This window comes from Rhea americana, unplaced genomic scaffold, assembly GCF_003343005.1.
Source record: "Rhea americana isolate MKP2758 unplaced genomic scaffold, rheAme1 scaffold_44, whole genome shotgun sequence".
Lineage (NCBI taxonomy): Eukaryota > Metazoa > Chordata > Aves > Rheiformes > Rheidae > Rhea > Rhea americana.
In genome coordinates this window covers 5,097,810-5,120,551 of record NW_028186579.1, presented here as the reverse complement: position 1 = coordinate 5,120,551, position 22,742 = coordinate 5,097,810, and the positions used below count along the sequence as shown (strand labels likewise).

At 37.0% G+C, this 22,742-nt stretch overlaps 1 protein-coding gene across 7 annotated transcripts in view; it reads right to left on the bottom strand.

Moving 5' to 3' along the window:
* Positions 1 to 22,742, bottom strand: part of SOCS5 (suppressor of cytokine signaling 5) — a 120,362-nt gene that overhangs the window by 53,494 nt on the left and 44,126 nt on the right. The window contains exon 1 of one of the 7 annotated variants that reach the window (XM_085315883.1): positions 11,044 to 11,061. The exons of the other annotated variants lie outside the window; for them this stretch is intronic. The gene's annotated coding sequence lies outside the window, so the exon portion shown is untranslated. Of the gene's footprint in view, positions 1 to 11,043; positions 11,062 to 22,742 lie in introns of those variants that run through there. 7 annotated transcript variants of the gene reach the window in all.

Below are 22,742 nucleotides of genomic sequence, written 5' to 3'. Positions count from 1 at the left end.
AGAGAGAGAGGGAAAGAAAGAAAAAAAATCCAAGTCCATCAAAACCCCAAAGTGAATTAATCAATTTGTAGATTTTTCTTCCCCCCAAAAAGTTATGATAACATTCCCAAAACAATCTCTCTTCAATTAAAAATAGTTTCTATCTAGTCTATAGTTAGCATAAATACTGTAAAACATACTGTATTTCCAGAAAAACAGGCACAGCATGCTTACTGCAAAAACAAGAGGCTATGAAGTTCTTTATTTAGGTATTTTCACACTATGACAGCTTCAAAACATGGAAAAACAATTCTTTTAAGTTAAAAATCTGTAACCTGAAGGGAGTGGAGAGTGCTGGGGTATGTGCAGGGGGAGAAGTCGCAATCTCTCTGCTTCTTGCAAAACTTTCAGTTCAGTGCTAGCATGAGCACACACAGGCCAAGCAGGCTAACACATTCAGTAACACTGTGGTGTGTCACCTTGGACCACGGAGGTAGGAGTAGAAGGAATGGAGGGATTCCATACACCCACTGCTTGGACTGTTCCTTACTTTAAAATGATTCACTTAGCATTGACAAGAGACACTCAACTATTAAAAGACGTTTTCTTCCACTGAAGTCTGCTAGCTGAAGAAGTTAGTGCCCTATCTGTACGTTGCCAAATGCCTACCAGCTATTGCTCCTGAAGATCCACCAACAGAGCTGCTCACACAAGCACTCCTCAACCTTATTCAGTCAAAATGAACAAGGTTGTTCATTTAAAGTAATCCACTCAAGGAAAGAGGAATACTAAAGCTTACAAAGCAATTTCCTTCCTTCCTATACACAATTCCAGAAATAATGAATTACTGCTGTAGTACTACAGATAACTTAAAAAAAAAAAAGACACACACACAAGGAATAGACTGGCTTAAATGGAATATGCATTTCTCTACACATACACACACAAAAAAAAGGAGCCACTATGCATAGTTTGAAGAACTGATCTGGGGGGTTAGAAGGAAGAGTTGGTTGTTTTATTTTAAATAGACAAGGTAATGTACACAAGTTTCTCAAGGTTTCATGAAAGCCTTATTAGGCCAGAAAGTACTAYGGCTTTTTCCTAGCAGGCACTGATAACTTGTAAACACAGTTGYACAGGAAGAATATCTGGAAGTCTGAACCTTCAGATTATTGACAGGTCATATACTTAAATATGCTAAAAAGAGTTAAAGGACACTGTGCAATAATTCCACCAACACACAGAAGTGGCGTAAGTCAGCACTGCAACCAGAAGAAATTTTCTCAGCTTCTTCCCAACCATTATCTTCTGCACTGTTCAGTGAACCAGGTCAAAGAACTGATCCAGATTAAAATAAATCATCAGAAAAGGTACAAGTTCACTCAATCTTGTTTCTGCCTTCTACACAAACATTCATGCTTGTACAAAGGAAGAGCTGATGAGGAGGCAGGTAGAAACAGCCAGGGCAAGACTGCTTCCTTCCACAGCARTACTGGTTTGTTCTGCTCAGGGTGGCTTGTAGATAGCTACTTCAAAGGAGAATTTCAACTGAGGCCTATATATTTATCAAACATGCRGCTCTGCTGCAAAGAAAAATTAGGACTGTATTTAAACCATTTCTTTGCACATTCACATTCAAAGTTAGGCCACTGAACACGTTTATTTCAAAAATAAAATAAATTGAATTGTCTGGATGTGTCCTGCTAAAGCATACTAAAAACTACAAGTTTCAAGGACTAAAAGTTGGCAGACTGTCAAGTCAAAGAAAAATAATGATATTTTGCCATTGTTCCAAGCTGAAAGTAGGAAGTAATCTCCTCCCCCTTCTTGCTGCAGATTCACAATGAGCAAAAAACAGTTCTAGCCTGGATAGCTGATGTTCTGCCAGTTTCTTTCCAACCAGCTACACACTGGTAACTTCAGTTCAAAAATACTGCTCCAAAGTATTCTGAACAGCAGGACACCTCCTTGTTAGYACTGCTATTCTTTGGGGATTAAAAAGGGTAACTTCAGGACTTACATGTGTTCACAGACAAGATTATAAAATATCATACAGTTGCGATCCATTTCTTTTCTGCTCACAAAATCTAAAATCCCTAAAAGAGAAAAATTCAAATGACAAAAGGGAACATGAACAATACTATATCAAGACATAGACAATTATTTGTTAAGTATTCCTTTCCCTTTACTCATACAAGTCTTGTGGATAATACAACTATCAGGAACAGGGCTAGTATTTCTAATTCTATAAGGATTGCAGAAACACACACAGCAAGCATAAGTTTCAGATATTAATAGAGAAGTAATGCTGTACAGATCTATAGAGAACTGCACATACTGGTAGCTATCTGTGACAGAAGCTCTGTAAGTTCAAGTAAATAAGGCACAGTAATTCCAGGGAAAGGCACCATCCCTCAATCATTAAGATAGTATCCTGATAGCCACTGGTTGTAAAGTACAAATCCACACAAACAACGTTAAATGGAAATGGAGTTTCTTCTATAATGAGGTCCAGAAACCACAGGTAGGAAATAGAGTACAACTTCACCTTATAATTTACATTGTTTTGACGTATCAGAAAGAGAGGCCTGAGTTCTGTGCTACTCTGAAGACAATACTTAGATCTAGCACTTCATCTAGAAACAGAAACTCCTAAAATTCCTAGACTTCAGGTCAGACTAGAAAGTTAGAGTCTGAAAGTGATACTCTTTGAAAGAATTAGCAATTCCAATACAGAGAAATACTTTTTTTGTTTCAATAGAAAATTAAAAAAAAAATCCTTATAAAGGTCATTGAAAAGAAAGGCAATTAAGTGAACAAAACTTAGTGTTATAAGAACTAAGATTAAATTTYCAGTATGTATTCAGTGCTAAMTACAATTCTGAATCTCCAGTGCTGTATAAGAATACATTGCCAAGTCTGACCTTATGACATTTGACCAGCAGGGACCTTAAAAAAATCCACATCCTTTAAATATGGTAGAACAACAATTACTGCATGACTTGGAATTTTTATAGGATCACACAACAGCAATTTTGCTGCAATCAGTCCTCAGTGTGGAATAAAAAATGAAATATACCCCCTCCCTGAAAACTGTAAAAGCATTGTTAGTATAGTAAGGTACCTGTTATRGAAGAGCACTGTAGATGACTCACTGAAATAATACCTTCTGTTTAAGTCTCCTAGAACGTAAGCTGTCTAAATATATTTTTTTAAGTTCACRCAGGCAAAATAAACAGTTCCAGCCAGTGTTCAAGTTAAGCATAGCAGCCCTCCTGATGACCTCTACAAAAGCTGTAAAGCTGCAAGTATTCTGAGAAAAAGTACATACAGGAGTTCTCCCCTAGCAGAACAGAATTTGTTTCTACTTTTAGGAATAAATACACTGCATCCTGCTCTATCAAGTTAAAAAAAAAAAAAAGTTTGAAATTCATATAAAAAGTGATCTAATGGTTATTCATACATAATTCTGGRGAGTTTTCCGAATTAAGGAAAAGTAGACTTTAATATATTATGCCTTACCAAATGCAAAGGGAATTGGAAGTGAAGCAGAAGATGTGCCAATTTCATATTGCAGGTCCTTGACTAACTCAGTAGAAACATTCAATTTAAGACACCTCATAAATACAGCATTCCATTCAACTGCAAATTGGCTATCTCGCAAGCAGATACTWCTGGGACCAACTCCCACTGTTTTACTGGTCTTATCTCTTCTCATATATTCTACATTTTTCACAACCTCAATACCCCGCCTAATGCTTCTTCCTCATCACAGTCCCTTTACTCTCCCTCAGACCTCACAAGCACATTTCCTGGCCCCAAAGYTTGTCCTCCATCCCCTCAGCTGCTTCTCATGTTTACTTTCTATTTGACCAAGAAAAAAAAAAAGAAATTTAGTATCTGACTAGCTTGTTGCCACCATTTAAAATAGACAAACACAAATTTCTATTTCTTTCTTCAGTGACAGATCTATGGTGGTGACTAAATAGGCAAAAGCAGCAAAGCAGCACCGGCATTTATGTAATTTGCAAGATTTCTTTAAAAAGCCTTCATTTCAAATTTGAGTGAAATGGACCAACAGGTTCAAAACTTTCTAAAAGCATGGGAACTGAAAAGAGTGTGGCAGCCTAGGCTATGATTTATTAGGAACCACCATTTTAAAGTGTAAGTTTGCGTTATCCTGAAGAACATACATTAAAAAAGTTCTCTTGCACTAATACTTCAATTCAGAAGTTCAGCTGTTCAATTCAGAAATTTGCTGTTTATGCTGCAAAAAGTCCAAATCCAGTGCGGTTTTATGAACAGCATCTGTATTTTTTGTTCACTGTTAACATTACTGGAGCAAAGCATGATGGTAGCAAGGTCATATGCACATCTAAAAAGATAAGGAAACTTCAGAAAATTCAACAACTAAAAGGGAGCTCTACTTTGCAGCAGCACAAGTGCCTTRAAAAAAGTATGAAAGACATTTAACTGTAATTTGTAGTATGACGATATTAATGAATGACCTCAAAAACTTGTTCAAACTCCCRTATGTCACTGCAACACTTAAAATGAGATTTAAAGTTTAAACTATTGGTGAAAAAAGTAGCTTGATACCGGACTTTTCCAGCACAGATACACTCTATATCAAGTAGAAAAGTGGCCTGAGATGAAGAGTTCTGAAAGTATCTACAACTTTATAAAATATCCTTCATAATCAGCGATCTAACCCCTCATTTATTTTTCTTTTATGCCAGAAGCTGGAAATGTGTTATCACTACAGTACCGCTGCTAACCTTGGATCAGTTTCTATACAAAACGTGCGCTTTCATAAAAGAAGCATATTTGAGTAAGCGCAGTATGAAACCGGGGGGCGGGTGGGTGAGGTGTTTAACCCGCTACATACCTGGCAAGCAAGGAGTTAAGGTCCCGTCTAAGAGTGCCCTACAGCTGCTGTCAGCAGTCAGGCTTGTCAAGAGAAGCTCCGGGCTGTCTTGACAAGACTAATTGGCAGCAAGCACCTGGTTCCCCAGGCTGGGCAGGGGTAGGTAAAAGAATATAAATCCTGCAAAGAAGAGGGGGAAGGAGCTGGAAGGCTGCCAGTAGGTCTAGCCTGCTTCATGTTTTCACTTTGATCCACAGGCAGCTTCATCCTAGACTAGACGGTTAGAGCTAACAGAAACATTTCTTCCTGAAACTTTCCAGGCTTTATCGTTCCGTACACGTGAGCTCTGCCTTGGAGCACCCACCAAAACCCTTCCGCGCAGGTTTGTGTTACAGCACAGCCAATTGCAACATCAGTGGTAGTATTAAAKAGTTATGAAACTGAAATTTAGGTTTTCAAACAAAATCAAAAGTTAGTTTAAATGCATTATTATGACTTTAACATTAAGAGTTTGTATCTCAGAAAATCAAAAATTTTAGCATAGAAGATATTTTTGTGTGCTATATACAGAATATGTGCAAACACAGTACATCTTTAAACTATAAAGCAAATTATGGTGCATCTTTAAGAAGAAGAAAAAATTAAACATTCTGGAAACCAGCTAAAAGTAGACTGTATGAATAACCTCAAGCGGGACTTCCAGAAATGTGAAAAGATAGACATTTGACTTTCTATAGGACACACGATTTCAGTGAATTGGATGCTCTCTGAAATTCTGCCCTGTCATTGCTTTGTAAGATCAAGAACTCAAGTCAAAGAGTTTTAAGACAYTAGCCTTACACGTCCAGCCTCTACAGTATAGAGTGCTCTCTCCCACTCCCCCCTCCCTTTTTTAAGGAGTCAGGGAAAAAATATTTGTTAGCTTTACCAGCAGAGTTTTATATTTTGAACCAATAAGTGTCTAATTAACACATACATCACATCAATACATTTCAGTTTTTCACTTTTCGTGCCAACAAGAGAGTTTAAATCTGAATACTGGAAAGCTGAAACCACACTTCCTTAAAGCAAGTGCTCAGCAGAGACTATATTTATGCCTCTGCCGAGTTTCACATTTTAGCAGATTTTACTTTTTTGAATTGCTAGTCAAGAATTCTAACAGTATACAGTAGGGTGAATATTTCTATAAGTCAAGTAATTGCAGATTTTTAACTGTTAAAAGAAAAAAAAAGTGCTTGTACATAGTCTCTGTCTGAAAGAAGTTTCATTGGAGAAGTATTAATGCTGAATTACAAAATGTGTGAAAATAAGGTTATAATGGATTTGTTTTAAATAAACCACTAGTATCACTGCTAAAAACCCTCCCCAATAGCAGTGAAGCTCTATTTTAACTTGAGCACATTATATAAAAAATTGCATCATTCTTTTAACTGATAGTGATGTTAATCGGTACTAATACAGAGATCTATTAGTAGCCTTTAAAAGGTAAAAGCTCAGTGTAATGAGATGATAAATTACTAAGCTTAGAGCTACTGCTCTAGCCAAAAAGTGTTGTTCAAAGTGACAGCAAGGCAAAAAAATCCACAGTTCTTTGCAATATTTGCTGTCCTTTTGTATTCTATAACCTTGCATAAACAAGGCACTTAATGATTAAAATTTAGAGGCTCTTTTGGTCTTTGCTCATGAGCAACTGAAGGGACTTCCACATTTTTAAATTGAAAATAAAATACAACACTTACTGCGCTATGCAAAGCAGTAATGCTCATGACTCAAAACACAGAAATGGTTAAATCTCAGGGTGCACCATGAAAACTTTAGTAAAAAGCCTAATTCTCCACATATACACAGTGATAGTCTTGCATTTTGGCTTAGAAATGCATCAGAGAGAACAATTATTGGTAAGCAAGTTAGATTTGTCCTTCATCTTAGGAGCAGCTACTGCTTTATGATCCATTTCAACTGAGGATTTACCCAGAACATAATTATGTTACTACTTTATCTGTAGGTAGCTGGCTCCTATTTCATAACAAGATGCAAAAGAGGCAATATTTTTTTGTCAAGATATAGCTATTACTTTTTTTCTTGGCCTTACATAATGAAATCAGTTACATCAAAGCTATTTGAACAAAATGCTTATTCTGGCCAAGAAACATCTGTGTATGTTAACTGAGCGAGTCCCCACAGCATGAGAGTTTTCTAAGTGTATAGGTTTGATTAGGTCCTATATTTTCCTGAAAATAAGTTATAAAAATGCTTTGCCTTTTGTTGTCATCTGTTTAAAGCTGCCAGCAATTTTCCTTGAGGATTATTCATACTGTTGCACCAAGACCTAGTCTCAGACCATTATCTCATGGGTTAGCTACTGTACATTAACTCATGATTATTATGAAAAAAGGTCCAACATACTAGCTTGTGACACTGTTCTTCGAAGCCCAACAGATACAACAGCTCATTCGCTACTTAGAAAGCATGAAGTATCTTATGTTTGGTATGGATATGGTCTCATGTCTGGTAATAGTAAGTTACAGACTGCAGGAACTCCAAAAAGGTACATTGAAATAATGGACTGGAAAAATGAGTCTTTAAAATAGCACTACCAACTGGGCAAATATTAGTAAAACTTTTTCTCTTTTGGCCTTAATTTAAATTTGTGAAAGTACAGATTTAGTTGTATGAATGGGCTGGGAGACTCCATTTCATCCAGAAAGTCTGCAACATAACATTAAACTTAACAAACCTGAATCAAGCAAACCTGAATCAAACATGATGACCAGACGACAGACTTGACAGTGCAAGTCATCTCCTCCTCCTGCCAAAAATCAAAACTAAAACCTCCCAAACTAAAACCACAGTGGAGACAAAGTGAGTGACTGARACCATTTCATAACGGTCTTATGTACTCACAAGTCCTATTTGGCTGTTTCTCATGAGCAGAAGTTAGATGAAATTCCTCAGCTAACCTACCATCACTCTGCTGCTATTAGAAGGGGTATTCCTACTTTCCACTCCCATTCCTTTGCATCTGCTCCAAAATTCATGACCACTTAATGTTGATTCATTTTCATTAAGCACCACAAAATATCCACTGTTCAAGCAGAATTAGCTCAATCAACTGGCAAACAGAACCTTAGCCAGGGGCAAGCAGCCAGAAGAGAGTGCGCCAGGGTACGAGAAACTTCATGGCCTACCATCAAGACCAAGAGGGAGCAGAACCATCTCTACTAGGAGCAGTGAGCTGTTAAGAAGGGTTCAGCCATTTTGGTGAAACCTCATCCCTTAATGTGAAACCAAGTTCTCCTCATATTAGGAAACATTTGTTTTATTAAATGAAAGTTGTAATTGTGCAGCAAAAAGTAAAAATGAAGCCTTGAGACTGGTTCACCTAGAAAAATACTGTAAATCTGTAAATTTTTGAAAGTCAAATGATCTAGGAGCCATGTAACTCCTTAAAAGGAAAAAAATGCCTACCATAAAAATTAAAAAAATATTCCTTCGCATTTATCTAAAAGGAAGATTCAACTGCTACTTGAAACCAAACCACCTGCATAAGCATATTCAAGGTAACAGGGAAAAACTCTTCAGTAAATGATCCAGGAAGCTAAAATCCTTAGGCAACCTGTGTGACAAAAAAGAATTTGGTTCTTGATCTAGAAAATACAGATTTCCTCAATTCATTACTAGGAGAGATATAGCAGTTTCCACATTTAACTACTGTCATATAGTGAACAAGTTCCTGAATGGAAAATGCACAGAGTGATCACAATAATGTCAGTTACAAAAATCTGTTCCTTATTTGTAGGAGAAAATTAAGAAATTTTCTTGAAATACTTTTAACGAACCACAGGTTGAGCATATCCCAAAGCATTAGATAAAGCTGAAGGGTCTGAATAACAAAAAAGGTCTTGTAACTTTGCACAGATCTCTTATGCTTCTGCTACAGACTGGCCAAAGATTGCACCAGTTGGGCTGGGGTGGGGATAAGGGAAGGAGGAGAGGAAAAGCCAAGAACACTCTGTCTAACAAATGAGTTGGTCTCATAAGACCGCAAATTTCTGATGGCACTGGTATCGGTGACATCAGCACACAGTGCTAACTGGTAGGTAACTTAAGAATCAGTCATGATTGTAAGAAAAAAAAATCATGAATCTTTGTAAGAGCTTCAATAACCTATCAGACTAACTTTTTTTCAGCCTGTTCTCTGCTATACTAAATGAGCAAAGAAGAACTCCCAGGCAACATTTCTGATGAATTTTGTACTGCTGCAGTGAGTTTTTCTGCTTCGAGTTCAAAGGAAGGAAGGGTGGTAGAAAGGACAGCAATTAAGAGTCAATGAAGGTTATCTCAACTTCAATCATCTACAAAATTAGCTGGATTTTGCTGATTAGATTTGGAGAAAATTTTGCTTTACAAGGGAAAAAACCCAAAAGGGTACTTAAAGCTCTACAGTATCAACAGACAAAGTCATCTTTATGAAAGTTTGAACTAAAAACCTCAAAAACAACAGTGAAATTCAAGCTACAGGTTGGGATCAAAGTATTCTTTCCAACAACATGGACATATGCCTTGAAACTTTTTTCCTTTTTCTTTTTTTTTCTTTTTTTTTTTTTTCATTATTATTTATTAACATCACCCAATGCTTCCCACTATCAGATCACACTTGGTGGCTTACGGTAGTTTACCTTACCCATTTGGGCTAATTTTATAGCCTGGGTAGCTACCTGAAACAATTTTTCAAAGTAAACTTTGTTCTAAAAGTGTCCAAAAGTTATATTCTACTTATCCTAAAAAAAGAAAAAAAAAAGGTTCTTCTGTCATCCTTATAGAAGTGAGGACAAACTTAGTCCAGCTATGAACATCTGCGGGGAGGTGGAAGCCTTTAGGTTCACTGTCTTAGTCTTTCCAGATTTTACCTGCTCAGCTTTCTAAAGAATCAAAACGGGGCCTTTCTGCTGACTGTCCTTGTAACCAGTACTGACAAAACAGTACCGACAAGCTGCTCTTACAGAGCAGCTGAGTATGCTCCCTTCAACTCACCATTTCACATTAGAATGAAGAGCAGAATCCTTGCCAGGCTCAGTAAAAATCTCAGCTGATGCACTGGCAATACCACATGCAAAACTATCGCAACGAAAGTGCATGCATTGGTTGGGATTTGGAGGTACTGGGGAGCTGAAGAGAGAAGAAAGGAGGAGAAGTAAGTTGAGCCCATGAGTCTGGAGTTGCTGTGTGCCAGATCTGCCTCCAGCAGACTCCTGTCCTTGCCCAGGCAGACTGACTTCTCACCTACAATTCTGGTTCCCAGGCCCTGCGCAGCTTACTGCAGCCCAGAAATGTACTTGCAAGGAAAATCCCGCCGAGCACACAGAGTGCAGACATTCTCCAGGGAATTCCACAAAAAAATGTCAGCATGTGCAGATTAAAAGTTTTCAAAATGGGAACTGGCTGAATTTTGGAAGATTATCATATGAAAATAAAACATTACATCTCTGCTAGAGGTCACTCAGTGACAAATTTCAGGTCCGTGTTCCAGATCAGAGGTGCACTAGAATATTTCAAAGAAGAAACTGCCATAAAATAATGGAACAGACAAGTATTCTAGTTTTGTTTCTGGAAACAGATGAACAATTTTGGCTGAAAGCTTTAAACAAAATTAAATTCAAGGCAAGGAAAAAGCCTAAATTATGTCAGACTCAAAGGACTAGAGTTCAGCAAAGTTATAAACAACTGAATACAGCATTTTTTTAAAGTTTTCTAACATTTCCTATTTTTTATGGAAATGAAATGAAGGAAGCACACCAAGGGGAGCAAGGACTCATGCATGAGCCCCCATTCTCACTTATGCAGCAGTGTACTTTGCTACAGAGGTTTACAGCAGTGAAACAGAGGGAAATAGTGGTAATGATGCAGAATTAGAGTCATTCAAATAAACCATGTTAAGTTTACAAACTGACAGATGAGCATCTAGACACTTTCAAAGATATGTGTAGTGGCCAATGTCAGGTTCAGTGAAATGACAGAAGTGGGATTTGGCAAATGAAGGGGAAAAAAAAAACAAACTATCTTCCTCTCCAAAAATTCCAACTATTCATTTGTTTATTGAGTACACAAAGACAACAAAAGATCAGATAATACTTTAACACTTTTTGTCATCTTGTTTTCCTCCAGCAAACTTCATTACAAAAACAGATCACACGGACCTTTGCGAGCCTCAGATACTACAGTGAACCTGAAGACTTAATGGCACTGATCTTGTACAATGATCTCGCCTATTCTAAGAGCGGTGAGTAGTGGAAGGGAAGGTGAGAACCAAGCAACACAGACATATACAGAAGACAATATTCTCTAAAGTTGTTACAGCAAATGGAGGACTTAGACCCACAGTAAGCAGAAGTTCAAGAAGCCCACAAATACTAGGTAAGACTGCTTAGAGAATCTGAAAAAATCCTACCACAATGTTAAAGAGAGAGAGAGAGAGAGAGAGAGAGAGAGAGAGAGATCAGAAGAGTTTTCTTCATTCTTCTGATTCTTTTCAAAGCAGTCCTGGATATTATATTTAACTTCAAGTCATACTTAAATAAAAATGGGAACAGTCACAGCCACTAGTTTTTTACTTCCAGTTTCCTTTGCTCAATTTCCACTAATGGCAATTTAAAGCTTTTAGAAGTATCACAGTAATAGAAAAGAGAATACATTACTTGCAGCCAAGCTATAATTGGAAGTACCTTTGAACCTAGCTAGGCCTGGTCCAAAGTTATAATTTCTTCCAAAGATTGGTTGGCTGGTTTGTTTTTTTGTTTGGTTTTGAGACGATTTGTGCTTTTTTTCCCTCCCATGTTCACAGAACTTCTGTACGTGAGGAGAGGGGTTAAAAGATGCAGAGCCTGAATCTCTTAACAGCACCACCTGCTGGCAACACATTACAGCCCAGGGATGGCACATAATTTTGGTACTACCACCATCAGTGGTTATGGTGTTGCTAAAAAGCTGCAAGCTTCAGCTCTGGACCAAATCTCCGTACACACATGGGACTTTCTTCCCATCTCCTTCTCTCCTACCATTTTACAATACACTCCTTTGCTGCTGCTACTCTTCACCACAAACACTCATCTCTACCTACTTGTTGCAGGCTTCCATCCTAGGCATATAAAGATATGTCTTAGTCTCAGCTTGTATTGCCCATGTATAGTGTATTAAAGGTATGCCTGCAAATCCTTTTGACCAGTAATTTTCTGCATGCATGTACATGAGCCTTAGGGTTAGCTTCTGCAATACAGGCAGTTACAGATTGCATTTTACTACCTATGCTGCAATACAAATCCCAGGATTCAGGTATATGTCTCCAGAGTCAGGAAGTTATCACCAAATAGTGATACACATACCATAGCCTGCAAAACTTTGCTAGCAGATAGGAGCTTGGTTGTGTGGGATCATGGAGATGGTACCTCCTTTTAACAGAGGAATCCATTATCAATAACTTCTCAGAGATCGTGCCAAAATTTTCAAAACCTGTAGAAATACAATCTCTTCCCTTTGGAGAACGAAATATATGGGTCAACTCTAAAATTAGGGAATGACGGTGGTAAAAAATATACACGCACGACTAACTGAGTAGGTAACAAGGATCATATGCATTGGGTGGTCTATACTTAAGGGATCTGCAAATAGGGCTCTACTGCATCCAGTAACAGAGGGAGAGCTTTGCACAGAATCGTTCCCAATTTGGCTTCCGTCACTGTCCCAAATCAAACACYAAGAGTTTTGCACACATAGCTGTATCTGTAACTTCACTGTATGGCCTGCTATAAACGAACCATGAGGGTTTCTGACAGTATAACAACGATGGTTAAGATCAAGGCTACTTTCCCATGCCTTAACAAACTCAGCTACATTTGCAAAGTATTTATCTCTAGATTATTTCTCATAACAGTACTACCGGGTTTTTATAAAAGAACCACACACTGGGCGTTAGGAGAACTTATGGAGATTAATGAAACTTTAGAAGAAAAATATCCTTCAGAACAGAGGCATCAGCTAAATACTGTCACACGTTATTCCACGGGTAAAGTATGTCTCCCTACTGCTGCAGGGCAYTGCTGCTACCTCCTGATCCTCTCCAGAGGACTAAGCAATGTTCACAAACTAGTAAGACCTAATAGAAAATTCTGTTAGGTAAGTAATCTCTGATGTTGGTTTATTCTTAAAACAACTGTTACCTTACCATCCTCTCCAAATTCAGACTAAGTTGGAAAAAGATGGTACCATGCTTTACAGATGACATCCTCACTGTTGGCAGGAAGCTTGAAATTAAAAAACTTCCAGAAAATTGCTACTATCAAATTTTACAAGTTAGTCATATTCCAATAACCTTCTCACTATATTAAATCAGTCTTGTATATCCTTGAGCAAGAGCTCACAGTAGATCTACAAATTAACTAGTAACAAAGTTTTGAAAAATCTTACTAGCACATGCTCCTGTTCGACTTTGGCAGAAAACACACTTTTGACTTTTTTTTTTTTTTTTTTTTTTTTTTTTTTTTTTTTTTTTTTGTTAAATTAATCTAGGGTTGCATTCTTCTTAGAAAGACTGCTGGAAAAACTCAAATTGCTGGAAACATGATCTATAATTACTGACCCTCATCAAGTCAGCCAATATTAAATTGCAAAGTAGATTTTTTTGGCAATAAAGCTATAACCTAATCATACAAAGAAAATCGAGTTGGGGAGTAAAAGAACAAATGAAGTCCAACATTTGTGACAACTCAGAAAATGAGATATGAGCAGCAAATTCACATGAAAAAAAAAATGAAAATGTATCCTGAACATGAGTAACCACTTTCTAGATTTGTACTGCATGACAAAAAAAGCAAAACTAATTCTTTCCACATCTTGGCTATGGCCAAAGATTTGTCAAATATCGAGCATAATATTCAAACAGTGGGATATAATTTTATCAAATTTTGTAGTAATGAACAAACTGTAAACTATAGCTGCACTGCATTTTTTCTACTTTTATAACAATGTTCTCTTTTCTCCATAATTTTCAGGTTCACTTTATTCACTTTTGTTACTTGGGATTTGGAGGGAAGAAAAATCTTAAGTGCCTTTACATTTCTTGGCAAAACAGAAAATGTCATTACAGACGTTCCATTAAGAGATTTCTGTGATATTATACATGCTTCTGTCAATTATGAAATTCTTATTATAGGCTTTAAAGCAAATATAGAGGCTGATAGATTCCTGAACTACATATAGATGTACTATGCGTATGCCACATTAACTTTTTAATAGTGTTAAAATTATTAGCTTATCACACTATAAAATTGATTCATCTCTCAAGTTTGACACAAGTTTTTAAAAATTATAGAATTAATTCCTGGGCTAAATGGATCTTTTTCAGTCTCTGTTTCTGCTGCTGCCCAGACAAAACAAGGCAACCACCCATGTAACTGAAATACCGCTACTTCACGAGCCTAAAGCAAGAAATTTCAGAACTAAGACCACAGTCATTTATTTCTTAAGATCAACTAACAAATGAGGTAGCATTACAAATCTTCAGCTTATGTATGGTCATCCACAATGCTCAGCAAGAATGTATTTTCTCTTCAAATAAGCCAACTATATTGCTGAAGAGAGGGATTTAACGCTCCTCTAGAGTTCATTACCAATGAGGACTTCCAAACATCAGCCTCAAAAAGATAACTAGTGTTACATCGCTATGCTAGTTTTCCTCTATTCCTAAAATCCTGATAAAAACTAGTTCAAAATAAAAAGCCAAGCAGCAGTCACCAAAAAAATACAGACATCAGTGGACTTGGGGAAGGGAGGACCCGAACAATACAAAATCAGGGATTTTTACAAACTTTCAGACCACTTAAGCTAGCTCGCACTTAGCTTGTGGAAGACAGTTTCTAGACTCGGCCTAGAAACAAGTTTATAATTTTAATCAATGAAAAGTCAGTTCTGCCTGACTTACTTATATTTCTCTGGTTTACAACAGAGCAAAACATCCTTCCAGCTCCAAATTCAAATACCATACTAAATCCAAGTTCAAATCTTGCTCAAAAACACAAAAAAAAATGACTACCACTTTTCAAAAAAAGAATTACTAATTGGTATGGACCTTAAGGCCTTTAACCTCTTGTTTATTCTGTTCATGGTTGTGGGTTGGCAAACATCAAAATAAAAAATTTGTTCATCAGTCATCCACTTAAGCAACTTTGAGATATAGCTGAGAGCTTTACTTGACAGTCTTTGAATTTTAGTCACACTCCTTCTGACAAAAACATTAAAAATCCTTTAGCAGATGCTTCACTCCCAAAGGAGTTTCAGAGAACAAAACCACGTCATATGCATATAGGACTGAAACTCCTACTGACAGAAATGCTAAAAATCTCCAACAGATGCTTCAGTCATCAAGGAATCTGAGAGAACAAAACCTTGTCATCTGCACACAGAAACTGACACTGGTCATTTCAGACTGAGGAAAGGCAATTTCCTCCCTTCTTATAGCACAGTTATTTCAGTATTATAAAAATTAAAACTTCTAACCTGCCATATTCCCCTATTTTCTCATTGTAACTTCAGTAAGAAGTATTTCAGCAGGCTAATCTGCAAAAGCCCTTGTATTTATTCAAATAATTTTTGGTAGAATATATAATTCAACTAATACAAAAATACTGCTAGGTTATAAACTACCTTGTTGATTTACTGAACTTATAAAAAGTTTGAGTGAGATTTGAAACCACTGCAGAAAACCATAAGAGATAACTTTTTCTGTAATGGTCATATGGGAGGATTAATTACTATGTTACCCTTACAATAAACAAGGGAGGAAAAATCCTCTTGAAAGTGGATATGAATAAGGAATTCAGTTCTACACCAATTTTACCAGTGCACAATATATTAAACTTCCAAAATAAATGCAGATTTTCTCCAAAAATCTGTTTCATCAAACATTCTCTTCAAAAGGTATAGTAGTTCACCAAAGGAAACCAACAGCCAATATCATAACCCAACACGGCATCTAATATCTAAGGTGGCTTTTAAAAGGACAGAATTTTGATAATCTTGTTAAATCAACTAAAGTTTTGTTAAATCATCCCATAAGCTAATAAAGTAATCAAGTACTACCTAGCAGACAGTGCACTCCTGAAGTACAGTAACAGCATATAATGCAAGAACAGCCCCAGACTGTCAAAGGGCACATCTAATTAATAACCTATCAGGCCAATACACGCTGCATAGGAAAAGAGTACAAAACGAGGTGAACTATTTAATAATACATGCCCAATATCCTCTCCCTGTACCAGCACGTCGCAATTCAGGGATTTTCAAATGCAGAGGTAAATACCTTTATATTCTCCAAGATCATATTAACAATAACAACCCCCCAGCTCCTAATCAAAATTATTTATATGTAACTTGTCCTACATCTGTGATTCCAGAATGAGAAATCCTGCTGTCAAGTTTCTTGTATTCCCTGCAAAGACAAGGCACCCAGATTTCAAGAAAGATAATTATAAGTAACTTCTTTGGTAAATAAAACACCTACACTTTTAAAGATAAAACTGGTTCAATACTGAATCCAATCCAACACATTTGTTGCCAAAAGAATACCAAGTGAAAAAAACGGATGGAAGTCACTGCTTTAGCACTGGCTAGAGCTTGCTGAAATTGCCAATGAGATGCTAGTAGCAGAAACTTTGTTTGCTGGATTCAAGGGACTATTTTCTTACATTAACAGTGCAGTTAGATGAGACAGGCTTAAGGGATAACAAATCGCTGCAATCTGAAGGGACAACACGGCTCCATCACTTCTTTTCCCCTTCCTCCCCACACCACACCAGCCCACTCTCTTCAGCTGACTCCAGTCCTTATAGCTGATCTCCCTGGCACATCGATTCAGCTCACCAAGCCAGCATCAATTAACCCAGCAGAGAAAACAAGAGTAGTATCTCCCGTCTACTGAAAACATCATCACAGCAACCTTGTCTAAATGCTGCTTAATTGGGTTAAATGAAGTGGTTGAATAAAAAGTTGAGAAACTGTTTTGCAGCTTAAAAATACATAGTCATTCTCTTCCGAGGAATGAGTAAGAATAATGAATGAGAAATGAAATCTCCCAAGTCTAAAGAACTGCAGAATACAAGTGAATGGAACTTTTTACTTACTGAGCAAATTTTAAATGGAAAATATGTTTGGGCAAAATTGCTGGTCTTACTACTTCAGATGTGCTAGATGAGTACACATCAAATTTAAAATGCTATTTGTGTATTTAATTGAATTTTAATATCTATCCAAGTGAGATTCAACATGAGTTAAAAAAGACATAATTCAGTATGCCCTAACAGAAATGTGAAAATTAAAGATCTGAGAAATAAAACAAAGCATGAATTAAACAGTCTAAGTGCTTAAACAAAGCTATCACACAAAGATTCCATACCACCAAAGCTGACTGAAGATTAAAGATAATTTGCAATCCAAAGCTCATTCATTTTATCCATATGCTATTTCAAAAGAATAAGAGACCTCTTATTATACTAGTGGAATGATTAAAATACTTCCTTCTCCATAAAAGCCAGACAAATTAAAAAGTTCTCCAAACCAAAAATTTAGTAATGGGGTACTTTTCCCATAAGCAAGTCAGTTAATGAATTAAGTTCTGCCTCAAAGCCACATTGTAAAAAACGAAAACCTAAACATAGATAGGTATGAAAGCAGATACACCTAAGCAGACATAATTCAAGGTATCAAAAGTTAAAGATATTTCAGGGACTGAACTCATGGTATTTAATTGCTTTTCAAAAAGCAAGGGACTTGCAGGTCTGTCCTAATAAGCATGTTCTTATACAAAAAGTCTCATCCTTAGCTAGCCAAGTTTCTTGAAGATTTAAGTCAAAAGGGCATAAGCAATCTCCACCATCTAAATTTTGCTATTTTTTTTAAGGCCAAATATTCTATGAAACAATCTTGATTAACTTTTATTGTCGTTTTCATCAAGTCTAATTCATTCAACTGCACTCTTCAGCTCTTATTAAGTTAATGGAATTATTTACAAGGTGCTAAGTACCAGGCCCTTTTATCCCAGAATTACAATTCTTAATCCTATTATTTACATGTAGGTTTTGAGCAATAAGGCCCAAATGATTTCATCTATGTACCAGACTGACTTTTGAATTACTCCTCCTCAGCAGGATGAACTATGATAGTAAAATATATTTTTAAAAATCAGATTCAATATTACAAGAGAACTACTTTATACTGCTTCCACTGCATTTGAATTTTTTGACAATCTTTGAAATTCTACCTTGGTAAATATACTCCGATCATAAATCTCCAGACAGTAAAAACTTCAGGCTGTAAAAAACTGGTACTTGCAATAATAAGTACTGCAGTAATAAGCAGTATAATGATATTCTAAGAACATTCCATGCATCTTCAAAAGCAATAGGAATATTTATTATGAAAACCTTGTGTTAACATATAGACCTTATGCGGTACACTGAAATTTAGCTTATTATGCTGCATCAAGAAGGAGAGCAAAGTCTAGAATTGTTTGATTCTTCACCAACTATTGTATAGACCCAAACCTTCACATGATGATAACACCAGCTGATAACACAGTACATAATGAAGTAATATCCAGATAGCCAGAAATGTGCCTTATATGGCTATATAAAGAAAATACTACAGAGCCAAAATATTACTTATCTGGGGTAACCTCCATCTCTCCCTGCTTCTTATCCCAGTCTTTCAAAGATAGGCTTTGAACGTTTTGCAGCTGTCCAACACTAAGGCTAAAGAATTCAACAACCATGACTGTACAGGCAAGAAAGATTCTTCTACCATGTTACCCAGAAATTCATGACCAGCCAGAGGCACAGAAGAAGCTCCTGACTGCAAATTACTTTAACAAAATATGGATAAGGTTCCAAGAGCAGATAAACCTGTAAAATTACTCTTTTTTCTTCCACATAATTCTTCAAAGGATTTGCCACTATACAAACTACCACAGACTATACATAACTACATTGAGTTTTAGCCAACCTCTCACAGCCAAAAATATCAACCACCACCACTACACACATTTTCTTACTGAGATTTTCAGAAGGTCTGCATAATCTTATAACCATGAAGTTAGTGAGCCATTTCATATTTCCTGAAACTAAACTGCACATTAGATGATTCACCAATTAGTGTATTCATGAAGCTTTAAAAAGCAATCAAAATTTCATTTTTGTTGAAAAACTTAACAGAGATGTCCAGCTATATGCATGGAAAGAGCATGGGTTTTCCCCCTCCCTTTAAGTAACAGCTATGTTAGTTGGTGAAAAATACTCAATGTGTCAGAGTTAATTTATAGAGCTGACAAAGTATAAGGGCTCCATAAGGTAGAGCATACATTTACTAAACTTTAAATATAATATTTTAAATAGATATAGCTCAGATTAAAATAAGCTGTCCAACAACCACACCACAGAAACACACATAGTTTTAGGACACTTTATTTATTAGATCAGCTACATGTTTGTTCCAGACTAATACACAGGTTAACAGAAACAGAGAAGTGGATCAGAAGGCTCATCAAAAAACCACATAAATTGAAATGCACTTTTTAATCCAGGAAGATTATTTTAGAAGACAGTGGGCATCTCAATACATTGTATGTCATGACCACATGGAGGAGATGCATTGCCTATTACTTAGTACAAACAAGCACAGTGGCCTTACTGAAGCCTGTAGGCACTACTACAACATAAATACTAAGTTCTCATTTCTCCTTAAGTTCGAAGAAACTACCAGTAATAGTTCCTGGGGAAACCAAGACAAGGAAATCAGCCTAGAATAGACAGCTATTCAAGAATTACTTAATTATCCAACCTATTTCAGGAATCTGTGTTCTAGGTGTTTACGATGAAGTCATTGCAAAGATTGCAAAAATTGCAAAGGGTTTTCTTTTTTTTTTTTTCCCCCTCAATTCTACAAAGTCAGATAAGCACACCTTAGTGATTTAAGCTTTTCAATGAAGAAAGAGGAGTCTTTCTTAGATTTTACGTTTACCTTCACCATTTACAGTACTAAATGCAACATCACCACTTTAACTGAACCTTAAAAATAGATAAGCCTACTGTACGAAAGTCATCAAAATCTCAGGAGGTATCTAGTAAAAACTGAGCTATTTAGCTACAGGGTATCAGGGTATCATAGGACAAGGTTGTTTATTAACAGCAATTATCACTATTCTTAGTATTTCCTTTGATTAGACTAAAATTCATCTTCTACTCAACTTTTAATCTTATGAATGAGACCAGAAAAATGCATGATATACCACCTGGTACTATTAGTCCATCAGGAAAACACGTGAATTGCCATAACAAACTAGATGAATAGTCCCTTACCCAGAACCTTTACTCAGACTGACAGGTTTCACATGTTTCAAAGAAGACTAAAAGAACTCTTGCTAATAAAATACAGTTCCTTTCTRATCCCTTCCATCTGCTCTTTCTTAGATGTACCTGCTACCATTAAAAAACAGTTATAGAGGAGAAATTCTAGATATTCCTCCAAGAACTAAAACAGCCATTTTTTCAAAGCTCTCATATGTATCAAGTCATGCCAACCTATTGCATGCTACTCAGCTGTTTGAATTCACCAATTCACTATATTGCTAGTACAATTCTGAAATCAGAGTAGATGCAAGACATTTAGACCAATCAGAAAAGCAGAACAAGTTTTAGTAGCTCAATCTATCAGGTCTCAACTGTTCTGAGACTTCAATTTTTTTTTTCCTTGTAGTTTGCTTTGGATTGACAAACGATACATTCTGCAAGTATAGTTAATTCACTCTACCACACTTGTTAACATACAAAAAACACAGAAGACAAAAATCAAATCTACTCTTATACAGACCCTATCACTTATGCTGTTTTGATATCAGGTATGTCTGAATACACTGGTTCATAGATTAACAACTGAATGAATTAGGAGATAGTCAACTTGGAAACTTGCCTCATTTCAAAAATGAATGCGAGATCATACGAACCCTGCCTCAAGATTCCTATGACATAACAAAGAAATCGTCCTAATGTCATCTGCACACACAGCAGCACAATGAGAGATTGAAACTCGGAAGAAAAAAAGTTATGAGATCTTAATCAATAAGACAAAATATACTTTGGGGATATACTGTACTGCGTGGTCATTACTGAGTGACAACCCTCATTTCCTTTCCAGAAATGGGCTTATGAAAGGACATTCCATCCCCCTTGATAATTTGTTGGGACTCAAAATTTCTGGTGCACATAAATCGCAATCTCAATGTTGTACAAATGTACTTTTGTGGGGAGCAATGGAACTAGAAATGCTCTTTTCTAGGAGTACTATGTCTTGGAATAATGTCCCTAAACCAAAATTAATCAGGCATATATGAAAGGGAATTAGGAGCTGCATCACCATTCTGAGATAGTAGAATAAAAATAAAAGCACTTCCAGAAAGCCATGTTGCAACACGGATTCAGTACTGAAGTTCACCAAAAAGGGTCTACCAACTGAGTCATCTCCATCCAGTCTCAAGACATGAGTCACATGACATTAACAAAATTAAACTACTCTCTAGTTACTTTTTAAATGCTAATGTACTTTAAAAATCTTTTAAAATATTTACCATACTGCCTGCAACTGCAGAAGGGTCTTTATTGCTAGTCACACAGAAATAAAGAAAAAAAAAGTGCCAAAGTGCCATAAAAGGCAATTACTTGTCTCAAAGACAATTTTAACTTTAAAGAAGAAAGTTACACAAAAGATCTTACAATAAAATGAAAATTCAAGAATACAAAATCTTCAATATATATGAAGCATTTGTAGCATTCAGATAACTAGTTTGCAGCCTTCTGCACAACCTTTTAAAGTCAGGAAAAAGCTCTCATGATTTTCACTCTAATTTTAATATTCAATGCACATACCTAGTTCACCTATCTTCTAGAGGGGACGGATCAATTTAAAATGAGAGCCAGTCATCTCCTGTGCAATTTTTAATGGAACATATTTATTTTTAAATAAGGTTATATAAATGCAAGCCTTAGCAGTACTTTCCATTCATATCATCTCTCTGCAAATAGTTCATTTGGGCCACATCTATCCTAAAGCATTCTCTTGCTGTATACTACAGCAAAAGCACTCTTGAAGTTGTTGCAATTTATGCAAGCGAAGCCTAATCTGGTTAAGGTGCAGCTATGTCACAAACCGAAACACAACCAGCTTTAGTGGTAAAAGCATCAGACCTGTAATAGGGTTTGCACGGCAGCATCCCATTGTCAGGGRTTGTATCCCATATAAGCCTCCAGGGTAAACACAGCCTAAGATTTACAGTTTACGGTCATATGAAACAACATATAAAAATCCAACGAGCTTTAGAGAAGACAGGGAAAGCAGAGCAGCATTCTGCGAGCAATCTGGGGAACGGAACGGTGACTACTGCACACCGTGCGTCCCTGTGAGCGCACGCCCAGAGGAAAGGCAGACCTGCTGCAGCAGGGCAGACCCCTCGGGGACACAGGTGTGCTTCACGGGACTAAGCTGCTGTGCCTCCCTGCAAGCGCCGAACTGCAAAGTCAACCACAGCAGAAATAACAGATTTATAGCGCCGACAGCTCAAAAAAAAAAAAAAAATACGCTCACAACTCTGCGCTGGACGCGTTATAAGAAGTCTTCCAAAGTTTTGGTCCCCCCCTCGCTTAGGAGGGGGAGAAGGAAGGCGCCTGAGCGCACCGCCCCCGCACAGGGGGCAAGAGCCCGGCACGGCAGGCCGGCGAGAGCAGCTTCCCGGCGGGCACGGCGGGGCGCCGCAGGACGACCCACCGCTCCGGCACCACCGGCGCCGCGGCTGCCCGCGCCCGGC